The sequence below is a fragment of the Belonocnema kinseyi genome, chromosome 3, assembly GCF_010883055.1.
Source record: "Belonocnema kinseyi isolate 2016_QV_RU_SX_M_011 chromosome 3, B_treatae_v1, whole genome shotgun sequence".
NCBI classification, from domain to species: domain Eukaryota; kingdom Metazoa; phylum Arthropoda; class Insecta; order Hymenoptera; family Cynipidae; genus Belonocnema; species Belonocnema kinseyi.
In genome coordinates, this window is record NC_046659.1 from 77,006,973 (window position 1) to 77,021,050 (window position 14,078).

At 29.3% G+C, this 14,078-nt stretch overlaps 1 protein-coding gene across 3 annotated transcripts in view; it reads left to right on the plus strand.

Annotated features, from left to right (window-relative positions):
• The window catches only part of LOC117169139 (spore coat protein SP85-like), a 112,357-nt gene that overhangs the window by 81,214 nt on the left and 17,065 nt on the right, over window positions 1-14,078 (plus strand). Inside the window, exon 1 of one of the 3 annotated variants that reach the window (XM_033355334.1) lies at window positions 8,404-8,428. The exons of the other annotated variants lie outside the window; for them this stretch is intronic. The gene's annotated coding sequence lies outside the window, so the exon portion shown is untranslated. Of the gene's footprint in view, window positions 1-8,403; window positions 8,429-14,078 lie in introns of those variants that run through there. 3 annotated transcript variants of the gene reach the window in all.

Below are 14,078 nucleotides of genomic sequence, written 5' to 3' on the forward strand. Positions count from 1 at the left end.
CCAAAATACGGAGGCCATAACCTTTCCGACCCATTGTTGCGTTTTTGGACGCTTCGGAGCACTTTGGCCCGGTGGAACCCACTGTTTTTCCTGTTGCGTTGATTCAGGAGTGTATAAGTGGATCCAGGTTTCATCCATGGTTATGAATCGGCGCAAAAACTCGGTCGGCTTACGCGAAAATAATGCTAAATTCTGCTGGGAAGTTGTCACACGAATTCGTTTTTGGTCCACTGTGAGCAAACGCGGCACCCATCGCGCGCAGAGCTTCTTCATGCCCAAAACTGAATGCACGATATTGCCCACACATTCCAATGATATGCCTACAGCATTAGCTACCTCTCTCAATTTCACTTTGGGATCATTCAACATCATATCATGGATTTTTTCCACATTTTCTGATATAGTGACCTCTTTTCCGCGCCCAGATCGTTCAGCATCAACTGTGCTCGTACGGCTACAACGAAACTCGGTAAACCACTTATGAATCATTCCAATCGACGGTGCAAAGTCCTGGTAATACTTATCCAGCTTGGCCTTGGTCTCGAATATCGTTTTCTTGCGAAGATAGTAGTGTTTGATCAAAACTCGAAACTAAGATTTTTCCATAATAAAAATCTCGGAGGTTAGTCGCTTCTCAGTGCTGTAACTTGTAAATGCGTAAACATAAATGGCTGAAGTTTTGACAGGCGTCATTTGAAGGATCAAGCTCGACGAAAAAGGTACACATTAGTGAATACTAATGCCATCTCTTAGAATTTTCAGGTACTTATCAGACTGCCTAATATCTTTAACTAACTCTCTTAGTCTTTCATCCGCAACAACAAAGTCAATTATACTGCGGCTATTTCCTTTAGACCAGGTGTACATGTGAATCATTTTATGCCTAAACCAAGTATTTGTAATAAACAGACCCCTTTCTAAGCATTGACCAACTAATTTATCTCCGTTATAATTTTTCCTTGGATCCCCAAAATTACCTAATACTCTTTCTGTATCCTGAATTTGGATGCCCACCCAACCGTTCATGTCTCCTAGTAGAATTATTCTTTCCCCATGTTCGCAAATGTTTATTGTGTCATTTAAAGTGTCCCAGAAGGCGTCTTTTACTATCAACCAGCGCGTAGCATGCTATGATAAATAGTCTTCTGATTCCTACTTTCATTCTAACCCACAGCAGTCTGAGAGACACGAAACCATGGTCTCCGATATACTGCTTTGCTCTTTCATTCAAAATCAGACCTACTCCTTGTTTACCATGTGATTCACAGTCTACTCCTGGCCATATTTCAAATCCGCCTTTCAACACGCCGTTTTTTATGTCTTTGGTTTCGCATCCCTTTTCCTTTGTTTCAGACACACATAAAATGTCTAGTTTCTTCACGTCCATGGTTTCACACAATTCCAGTCCTTTCCGAGGCTATTTTGTAGTTTGTATTATCCATTGTTTAGATTATACGCCCAACTAACACCTTTATGCGTTAGTTAGAAATCATGTCAAAGTTAAGTATCAAATCGTCATATGGTGGAGATTGTAGTTCTAACGTCAGTCCCACCAAAAACTTCAGTTAATAAGGGAGGGTTGGGAGAGGGGGGAGGTAGAACTGGAACAGAGAGAGTCATCTTGAGTTTGTGTTTTTGTTTTCATGCTGAGAATATCACCAGCCTTTAGCAGCGTTGTGATTTATGGAAGTTAGTATCCGCCCGTCTTCTCAGACCGTAACCAAAGACTAGTTTTACTAATCTTATTTTACTTTTTGATTGAGAGACCAGTGCCATTACAAGCACGAGGAACTGAAATTTGTGTCTTTTTTACAAGAATTCAATATTTTGCGAGAGTTATATGGATTTATTCACTTCGATCGGCGAGTAAACTTATATTGCTTTTTACCTTTATGACCTTCTTTATTCGGCTGTTGACCTTATCACCTGAAATATGCGAAAAATTCAGTTTTATTATTTATTTTTCAAATTAAACGATTGTATATCTCACAGATGCACGTATATATCGGTGTTCCACCAGAGGGCGCGTGTAAAGGAGTATTAAGACTCAGTCGTTAAAAATAATTGATTATAAAATTGTGCATCACGATTTTTTTAAATTAAATTATTCTGATCAAAGGTGCAAAATTAATAACTCGAAAATAAGCGATAAAGAATTTTCATGCAAGAGCAACAGTTTTATATTGAGAACAATATTATAAGATTTGAATCTCACGTATATTAATATTACATAACGACACTATTATATTTAATTTAATATTGAAAATGCATTAAACTTGAGTCTTATAAAGTATTTTACTTTAGAGAAGCACAAGAAAATTAAATTCGGCGTTTTATCTTTATGGTGTAGTAAAATTATACTATGCCCGAACACGTGCATTTTTCTACAGACATAAACATTTAATATTATTGCCATAATCTGTAATAAAATTGGATAAGAATGGTTTATGGTAGAAGTAATAATAGTTTATGACAGCAGATAAGTACAACTTTTAATGGCATATTGTCATCTTTTTTATGGATAAATATAAGGTGTTTTTGTAATTTAAATTAAAATTAGCTTAAAATTATCTGAATTTATATTATTTTATAATACTTCGCCCATACGATCTCCTGAAAACTTAATACCAGCCATTTTTTTAAATCGTGTCTGTGAAATAATAAGAAGTCATTTATACCGATTTCCATAAATACGAAACGATTTAAAGGACATGAAATTATTTTCAGGAATTATCAATATTCATACGATGTCAAGTGACACAATTAATTCAGTGGATTTATAGTATGAAGTTTTAATTATACAACCTGGGGAAGGTGAACTGTATACGGCCTTAATTAAGTGTAATAAATATTCACTAAATTTACAGCCATACTTCATAAAGAGAGAGCAATATTCAAAATGAGTGCTCCTTATTGCAGTATTGGAAAATTTACCTTTTTTGAGTTACTAGTTACATTTTCTAGATGAAGTAACTTTAAGTTGCTGAAGAAGTTACTTTTTTCACTTAATAGATATTATAATTTTTAAAATCGAAATAACTAAGATGATGCTTCAAAGAAACTCACTTTAAAAATAATTAGGCGTCAGTAAAAATAAATAAAACGTACATAATATATATCGGCAAGTCAACAAGAATATATATTAATAATAAAATTCAAATTTTTGTAAAAATATTTCATGTACCAAAAAGTTGAATTTTCATACCGAAAATATTAATTTAAAAAAAAATTAATTTAAAAAAAACATTGAAAAAAAACGAAAAAGATCAGATATTTTTCCAAAAGAGATAATTTTTTAATCAGAACAGCCAAATTTTGAACAAAGAAAGAAAAAAATTAGCAATAAATTGTTAAAATTAGAAACCAAAAAGAGTAATTTTCTACAAAACTGTTTTATTTTTAAACGAAAATCTAAAATTTCATCAAAAAAGTTATTTTCCTACCAAATAGTTGGACATTCAATCTAAACAGGTAACTCGTTAGCAAAATACATGAATTTTCAACCAAACAGTCGCATTATCATACGAAAAATATTTATTTTGAACTTAATAATTAACTTTTTATTATAAAGTTGCTTTTTATCAAAAAAATTATATTTCTTACCGAAATAAATTAATTTTCAAGACAAAAGAGAATTTTTTTGAACAAAAGACTTGAATTTGTATGCCAAAAGGATGCATTTTCAAGAAAAAAGTTACTTTTTCACCAAATGGCTAGACTTTCTACTTAAATAATTGAAATTTTATAAAATAAATAAATTTTTAATAAAATTATTGAATATGTATATTACATTTCAATAAAACAGTTAAATTTTAATCGAAAGGTTGAATTTTCACCATTTTCACACGAAAAAGACGAATTTTCAAAAAGAAAATTAATTTTTATCTCAATAATTGACTTTCCTACCAAAGTTCCCCAACTAAAAAAATCTAATTCGAAAAAAATAGTTAAATTTCTACCCTAAGAGATGAATTTTTAACCGAAATTATGAGTTTTCAACCAAACAACTGAACCTGAGTCTCTATTTACAGTTTTTCTCCTGCGCTGCAAATTTTCCAGTAAATAAATAAAAACTGCCTTTTTTAATTGAAAAAACCATGTTTTTTCACATTCAATTCGCCGTAAGTAATTCGTTTATCAACTAATTAACAAATTTCTTTTTGAGTTTTCTTCGTGGCACTCTAGCGGAGGCTACAGTGTCAAACAAAGGTCTAAAGTTAATTTACAATGTTTTCTTTTTAATCCGAATGAAAAACCACGTTTTTAGACTTTCACATTAAAAAGGTGAGTGAGGAAGTTTGAGCTACGACAAACTTCAAACGAACAAATTATCCGCCAATGTACTGGCCAACTTTTTGGAAAATCTCAATTCGATTTGATATATAGTTCCATAATTACAGCGAGTTTATTACGAGCTCACGACGCGACACCACAGTATTTTTCAGGGGACACCGCCGGAACGCTGACTAGTGCGAGCGAGTGGACAAAACAAAGGATGGGCAAGGAGGATGTCTTAGGCTTCAGGCGGCGTCCTGAAAAATCCTGTGGTGTCGCGTCGCGAGCTCGTAATAAACTCGCTGTAATTATGGAACTAAAAATCAAATCGAATTGAGATTTTTCAAAATGTTGGCCAATACATTGGTGGAAAATTCGTTCGCTTGAAGTTTGTCGTAGGTCAAACTTTCTCGCTCACTTTTTTATGTGAAAGTCTAAAAACGTGGTTTTTCATTCGGATTGAAAAAAAAAACATTAGAAATTAACTTTTGACCCTTTTTTAACACTGTAGCATCCGCTATAGTGTCACGAATGAAATTCAAAAAGAAAGTGGTTAATAAGTCGATAAACAAATTACTTACGGCGAGTTGAATGTGAAAAAACATTTTTTTTCAATTTAAAAGAAAGTCAGTTTTTATTTAAACACTGGAAAATTTGCAGCCCAAGAGAAAAACTGTAAATGGAGACTTAGGTTCATTATTCAAGAGCTATCTAACTATATTTTTGGTTTTTTTTAAATTTTGAATTTCATTTTTGATACCTGACGTCACAGCCTGTACAATACTTTTACTCGTTCTCGAGCGCCTGTCGCATTCTTGTCCAGAACTCCTCAATTTAAAACAAAATTTCGAATCTTCAGCATACTCGGATTAATTTTCTACCAAAATAATAGAATTTTAAACAAACAAACAAAAATTTCTTTCTCAGAACAGACACATTTTAAAACAAATCAATCGAGAATTTAAATAAGAAAAAAAATCGCTTAAATTATTGAATTTTTGCACCAAAAGTACGACATTTCGACAAAAACGTTCCAACCAAAATAAATGAAATCTCAACGAAAAATATAATAGTTTATATTATTCCTACACAAAAAATATTTGAAATAAATTACAGTTGAATTTAACCAAAGGAGATGAATTTTCAACAAAATAGCTAAATACTCAACCAAAAGAGATCAATTTACTGCCCATAACTGAACAATATTCTTCTCTTAATAGGAGCTTTAAAGTAACAAAAATTAAAGTTTCCAGTCACTATTAAAATCGTAACTGAGTTACGTCCTTACAAGTTACTTCTGAAAATAGTAATAAAATTACACTTAAAGTTTCAAATAACGTAACTTTCTAGCAACTTAGTTACATGTAACAAGTTACTCCCCAACACTGCTTATTTGTTTAATTTTTATTGAAGAAATGTTTGTGTCAACACGACGTGACTGTCATAACAAGTAAGATCGAAGAAAGGTTAATAAAAAAATTCGTTTACGATTCGCAGGATTTTAAAATATACGTTTTAAAAATTAAGGTTTACTTAATCAGAATTTGAGTTCACTAAACTCTATATATTCAATCAAATTCAAAGTTAGTTTTTCTTAAACAATTTTATATTAATACGGATATTATGGATTTTTTTAATAAAAATAATTTCGCTAAAAGCATAAGGTGTTTAAACGATATTTAAATTCCACGAAAACGTGTAATTCTCTTGCTTTGGGCGACAATTTACCTACAGGGAATCAGAAAATTTTGTACTTGAGCTCAGCATTTCTCACCAATCATGTTTCTTTCGCATAAAAATGACCTCTTCAACGTATTTTAATTATGCAAGTTGATTTACAAACTTTTTCCATTTATTAATCAAAACAATTATCAAAATCTCCTTACTTCGAATTGCTTTTTTCAATAGGATTGTACCATTTTTTGTAACAAACTAGAATGTATTTCTGCTTGCAAAAAAATATACGAAAATCAGAATTTTTGTAGTTTATTAGGGTCCGTCTATTGATATCTCATAAAATTCTGTCTTCACTTGCAGTTTTGCGATTAAATGAAAATGATTTAGTTTGTATTAAAATTCTGAACTCTTATCAAGCTAGATCGACGTCAGAATTATTTTCATCTTACTTCAAGATAATTAAAAATTAGATGCAGTAACTTGTTTGATTTCCATTTAACGATTTAAGTAACTTCAAGTTTCTCCTAAGTTCCTTTTGTATATACAAAAACATATGTCACAGATTAAAAGAATTACAGAAATTTAAAAAAAATCCATGCTCTTATTTTTGCTGCTTTTATTGAAGAATGTGCGATTAAAAATCAATAAAATTAAATGAATTTCAATTTGAAACCTTTAAACTTGAGCTATTCCAAGAAAAGTATCCAAACTTGCATAATTTTATATCACACACATAAAATATTGAATATCTTTAATTGCAAATATTCAAAATTGAAGAATTATAAATTGCAAATCCTTCAAATTAAAGAATTTTTTATTGTTAATTGTTAAATCTTTAATTTTCATGATTTGAATTTTATTCTTAATCAATTTGAAGATTCAGAATCGAAAACTCTAGACTTTTTAACACAAAATCACCAAAATTCCAGGATTTTTATTTTAACATCTGTAAAACTGAAAAATTGCAAACTAATAATCGCTTAAATTGGAGAACATAAAATAATAAATCATTAAAATTGAATACTTTTTGATTTCTGCAATTTTCAATTAAAAGTTATGAAAATTTAAGTCTCCCTATCAAAAAGTCTGTTTTAGGAATGTTTGCAATTAAAATTTTTTTTCAATTTTGAAAATTTAGTATTGCAAACTGGACTTTTGATCTTCTCAATCATATAAATTGCAGAATTTTCATTTTCACATCTTTAAAACGTTGACTCTATTTATGTACAATTAAAAATTATGCGAGTTTTAAGTTTTACTATCTAAAATTCTAGAATTTTGATGCTATGCAATCGAAATTTTTTCAATTTGTGAGAGATATTCAACATTTTTTAATTTCAACTCCTCAAATTGTATAAAATTTAAATTCTTCAAAATTGTAGAATTTTTAACTGTAAATTTTCAAAATTGAATTATTTCAAAAAAGATGTTCCAAACTACATACCTTTAAAATATACATCTTAAAATTAATAATTTTTAATTTCATATTTTCAAAATCCTAGAATTTTCATTTGCAGCTCTTTAAAATTGCAGATTTATTCGATTTTGATGATTAGAATTGTAAATATTGATTTTTATTCTACAAAATCATGAAATTCAAGTGTTTTTGAATTGGGCAATCTACAATTAAAATATGTGCAAAATTTAAACAAATTTTAATCCTCCTAATGTAAGAATTTTTATTTACATATTTTTGATTTTGAGGAATTTTTATTTTCAAATCTTTTAATTTAAACTATTAAAAAAACATTCAAAACTACATCATTTTAAATTATACAGGTCAAATATTAAAGTATCTTCAATATCAAATCTTTAAGATTTCGAGAAGTTTCAAAAAGATGTTAACAATTCTATGATTTTAAATTATAAACATTCAAAGATAAACAAGTTTCAAAGGTCTAATTCCTGCTGAGATAAAATCTTATATCAAAAGCCACAGATTACTAAAAGCCGATTGAAATCCGAATTTAAATTAATATTTTAATTAAATTAAAATTGCTTGGAAGCCAATGCAGCTATTTCAATATTTATTTTTATTAATTTATTATAAATTTTAAATTAAAGCCTAAATTTCAAGTTAAAAATATGACAATAAAAATGAGAAAGGTGTAGTAACCTTATATAGCGCCCTGCTTTTGCTAGTAGATGATAAAACAGATAACTAGGTAATACAATAGTCTTACTATACTAAATAGATTATTATTATTCGCCGTTTATTTTTCAAATCATTCTTTCAGTTCACTTCACACTATTTTTCGAAGACAAGTGCATCTTCAAAACCATAAATAAACAATCTTGTAAATACTGAATATATAAAATAAGTAAATAGATGCTTTGAGAGAAAACAATCGAGTTCTTGAGATACCAGATGATCTTGGAGAACAGTGAGTGGAACACAGAACCTGAAAAATTTTTCCGTTGTACAAATAATATTGAATTGAGAGGGACCGAGGCGAGATCTTTACACCAGTAAGTAGTAAGTAGAAAAAGGACAAGGCTTAATACACATGTCCTGTTATTAATATCGGTTGCACCCTGGTAGTAATCTTCTCTTTTTTAATTTTTTCCTGTATTTTTCTTCTTTTTTTTTTCTTTTTCACTGCACGCCCTGGGAACTCGTCCCCAAAGTGTATAATCTTGCACGCGAAGTTTGGGGACACGCCGCCTCCCAGCAATCTGCATACATTTATTCATCGTACACTCTCTCTGAAAAAACATCTTTTTTTACTACCAAAGTTTCTCGCTGATGTGCCAAATTATTTCTTCAATAATGATTTCATTAAGGTATTTATCTCACGAGTAAGAGATAATCTAGATTTGAGAAAAATACAAATATTTTCAAGAAATTATACCTATTCAATTATGGAAGAAGTCTCTTGAAGGTGTTTTTAAATCTTGATTTGAAATTAAAATTTTTTATCTTGTCAAACAAAAGAATATAATTTTATTTTAGCCTTTTGTAATTAGAAGTTTTTGTGTATTTCCAGACACTTTATACAATACCGTCGGAAACTCTTGGCACTAACGAGAATTTCCGAGAAGCTCATAATTCTAAATTATTAGCGACGAAATATTTTTTTTAGTTTTATAGATTTTTAAAACGCAGAAAGTTTAGCTCAAAAATGTTTGATAATAATTTACAGGGGTTAAAGAGATTCTTTTTAGTCATTATTAAGCAGATAACTAAAAAAACATTTTTTCTCTACTATTTCAATTGAAAAATCTGAAAATATTGTTGCAAATTGGATGTTAAAAGTGTTTAACTAATAAGTTCTGTAATTAATAACTTTTAAAGAGAATAAATGAAAAATTGTGAGATTCAAATAATATTTGATATTACTATGTGGTATAAGTTATTGCAATGTGCGTATAGCAGGCTTCGCAGTCTTTTATTTAAAAATTCAACAATTTGATTAAACTTTCTTTATCGAGTGACACATATTTTTCTTAAAGATGCAATTATTTTGTTAAAGATTCATCTTTTTGGTTTAAAAAATTCAACAATCTGGTAGAACATTTGACTATTTGGTGGAAAACTTAAATATTTTCTTGAAAATGGGCCTTTTTTTAGTATGAAACCAGTTTTTGAGGTTAAAAATCAAGTATTTTGTTGAATAAAATTCAACAATTTTGTTTGAAAGTCATAACTTCTGGGTTGAAAATTCAACTGCTCGATTGAAAATTCATTTTTTTGACTTAAAAATCAACTTTATGATTATTATTTTATTTTTTGACTAAAATATTTCTTGTTATTGAAATTTCAACTATTTTGTTGAACATTCATCTTCTTAATTTAAAAATTAATTCATTCATCAATAGAAATTTCATTTTATTATTTTTTTTTGTAAATATGCAAGTGTCGGTTTAAAAGTTCATATTTTCTTTTCTTTTTTTAGTTGAAAATTAACTTTTATGTTAAAACTTCACATTTTCGGGTTGTACATTCAACTGTTTTATAGAAAGTTCGTAGTTTTGTCTCGAAAATTTAACAAATTAGAAAAATCGTGACTATTAAAAGATTTGTAAATTTCTGTATGAAGTATGTGTGTTCGGTTTTCTGTTTGAAAAACTTTTGATTATATACAAGTACATTTTAAGGATCATATTAAGAAGAGGTACAGTACATTACAATAATTATTAAATAAGTTTGAAAATCACTTGCATATTTTGAACGTTAGACTCTTGTACTCATTCTCCTCTTTTCATATTTTTTAAAGACTTCATCTACTTTTCCCTGTTTTCAAGAAATTTCCCCAAAAAATCTACTATTTAGTTAAAAATTCTTTTTTTTTTTACTTATAATGGGACCTCCATTTTTTGTCCAAAATATCTTTTCAAATTGAAATTCAACTTTTTGATTTTAAAATGATCGATTTTAGTGCTGCAGAAAGATTATTTTTTAAGATGATTCATTTTAACTGATTAATCATAATTTCGGTTCACAATTGAACCATCCTGTTAAAATTTCGTATTTCTAAGTTGAGCATTAATTTTTTAATTGAAAATGTAACTATAACATTTTGTGCTAACAATTTTTATTCTAAATTGCAAATTGTTGTTTCCTACTCAAAACTTTAATTGAGGGGCCCGAAATAGAAAGGGCACATCAACTCATCCCACCCTTTCTGTTTCGGACCCCTCAATTGTTGAAAATTCTTTTTATTTTTGTAGAAAATTATTCTTTTTGGTTAAAAATGCATCTGTTTGGTTGAAAATTAATCTAGTGTGATTGATAATTTAACTTCTGCGTTAAGAATTCGCCTTTTTTATTGAATTCAATTTTTTTTATTTTAAATTAAAATTTTTTATGATTCAAATACCAAACATAACACGTTTCTTTGAGAAATCATCGTTTTTGTTTAAAAACCCAATTACTCAGTTTAAAATTAATTTATTTTATAAAAAATTCATTTTGTTCGTTGCGGATTCATTATTTTAATAGAAAATTGAACTATTCGCTTATTTTATTAAATTTTTCGTTGAAATTTCATATTTTCTGGTCGAAAATTCAACTGCTTTGTAGAAAATTTATCTTCTTTTGTCTTGAAAATTAGACAATCTTATATGAAATTAGACAATTTTCTATAAAATTAAACTATTTTTGTCTCAAGAACTTATATTTTTGTTTGAAAATGTAAAAAACTGGTTGAATGTTTTACTGCTTGGTCCAAAAAATTTTTTTTGGGTGAAATTTAATTAAGCTTATTTGTTGAAAATTCAGCTTTTTAATTAAAAATTAATTTATGTTTTGAAACTCTTCTTTTTTAGTTTAAAACTCAACAGTCTTATGAAAAATTATACTTTTTAGCCAACTATTTTGTCGTTGAAAATTCATCTTTTTTTTAATTCAACAGGTTAAAATTTTTGATTTGTTTTTTTGTTTTTAAATAAATTTCTTTCAACGGAAAACTGTATAACTCTATTTTTTTGGAAAACTCCACTATTGTATTATAAACTCATTTCTGCAGGTTAAAAATTCAGCTATTTGATAAAAAATTCAACTATTTTGTACAAATTCTACTGTCTTATTACAATCTCGTTTTTTGCATTCAAAATTATCTTCCTTGGTTGCAAATGAACTTATTTGTTGAAAATTTAACTGTCCTCTAAAAAATTTGTCATTTTGATTTTAAAATGAAAGTATTATATGAAATCCAGCGGCTTTATTAATGGGAGGAGGGGTAATAAATAATCCAAAATTGGTAGCGTAGTTTAGGGACGGTCCAATTTTTAATTTTATTTATTTCCACGCATAATTTTACAGAATTTCTTTTTGCGTGAAAATTAATTAATCTTATTTGTTTGAAATTCCCCCTTTTGATCAAAAATTAATTTTCTAGTTTAAAACTCATCGTTTTTAGTTTAAAAATCAACATTTTTCAGAAAAATTAGACTTTTTAGCCAACTATTTTCTTGTTGAAAATTCGTGTTTTTTTAAATTCAACTGCTTGAAATTTTTATTTCATTTTTTTTAATGAGTTTCTTTTAACGGCAAACTTTGTAATTCTATTTTTGTTCGCAAACTCGACTATTTCATTGAAAATTCATTTCTGTAGGTTTAAATTGAACTATTTAATAAAAATTTAACTATTTTGTTCAAATTCTACAGTCTTATTAAAATCTCGTTTTTTGCATTCAAATTAATCTTCCTTGGTCCAGTGGCTTTATTAATGGGGGAGGGGGGCTAATAAATAGTCCAAAATTGGTAGCGTAGTTTAGGGACGACTCCATAGTAAATTTCATTTATTTCCACGCATAATGGTACAAAATTTGTTTTTGAGTGCAAATTAATTAATCTTATTTGTTGAAAATTTATCTTTTTCATTAAAATGTAATTTTCTGGTTTAAAACTCATCTGTTTTTGTTTAAAAATCAACAGATTTCTTAAAAATTAGACTTTGAGCCAACCATTTTATTGTGGAGAATTCTTTTCTTTTTTTAAGTTCAAATAGTTGAAGTTTTTAAATAAATTTCTTTCAACGGAAAACTTTATAATTACATTTTTCTTCGAAAACTCAACTATTTAATTCAAAATTCATTTCTGAAGGTTAAAAATTCAGCTATAGATAAAAAAATTCAACTATTTTATTCAAATTCTACTGTATTATTAAAATCTCGTTTTTGCATTCCAAATTAATCTTCTTCAGTTGCAAATTAACTTTTTTGTTGAAAATTTAACTGTCTTCTAAAAAATTGTGCATTTTGGTGTGAAAATTCAAGTATTGTGTAAATCCAGCACCTGCATTAATAGGGAGGGGGGGGGGGTATTTAATAGTCAAAAATTGGTAGCGTAGTTCATGGACGATCCCATTTTTAATTTGATTTATTTCCACGTATAAATATCGCTTTAGCTCTAAATTCATATGATTAAACCCTCGTCTTAAATAAATTTCCCTCGTTTTAAAATATCAATAAGAAAATACCGAATACATGCAAAGCGCAAAGTCGAGGAGGCTCATTCGAGGTTTGAAAAGTGGGTCGACTACGTTAATTGGGCAGCTGCTTGTTAATTAACAAAGGCAAAAGAGAGTGTCAGGGCGCCACTTAAAACACAGTGAACATCGATATTTCCATTGACGTGAAGAGCCTTTAGATTTTTTTTTTTTTCAAGTCGTTGGTGGTGGTCCGCTTACGTATACATAAATTTTTTTGCTCTCTCTATTTTTTTGGCTTTTTTGTGTCACCTTCCTTCTTCTTCTTCTTATCTGCGGGTATGAATTCGCACGCGTGGGCGTGAGCTATTCACATGGTTCGACCCTCTATTCGCATAAGAACGCGCCTAAAAGCGAATTTCGTAAAGGGTTCTCGAAAAAAGCGCCATAATCCACCTTCGGGTCCGAAGAAGCTAATGCATTCGATCTCTGATTTATGTACTTTCGGGGCCGAATATATTGGGACTCACTTCATGTATGAAATTAATTTCGAACATACCCCGCTGGCATTGCAGTCGTGTAACTATTAATAAGGAAAGAGACCCGACTTCCTATATATGTTCCACTTTCGCTCTCCAATCTTCTATGCGCAGTTTGCAATCTATAATAGAAAAGTACGATTTATTAGAATTAACTTGTTATTTCTTGCTATTTAAAAAAAATAGATATTGCGTTAGCAATCAAGTCCGTTCGAGTTCAACTTCATTATACTACGCGTCTATAGTATCGACTAAGTTCGACACAAAAGTAATTGCACTTCCAGTTTCTCTTTCATATGTTTTTAAGGGGTGGGCCCCAGTTATTTTCAGCGAAAGAATACAAAAATCATACTACGCATTTAAAAAAAAAATATATTTTCTTATTTTTAACATTAAAAAATCTCATTCTTCACGAAATCGACGAAAAATATTAATAGCAGTTCATAGTTCAAAATTTTGCAGCTTCCTGAAATCTATTAATATGCACCAAACTCTCGATTTCAGTCAGCCCGTTCTCAGCCATCCTAGAACTACTGGCTCACGCAGTTTCTCAGGGGAGTAGGGCGAGAGCGGTTGCGACATTATATATATAGATATATATTCCAATGTAAAACGAGTCAGAGAGCCCTCACTGTTTACGTTTCTGTCCCCCCGAAATCAGTCCAAGGCCATTTTTGAAGGCAACCCCAGACACTTGACTAAAAGCGAGAGTTTG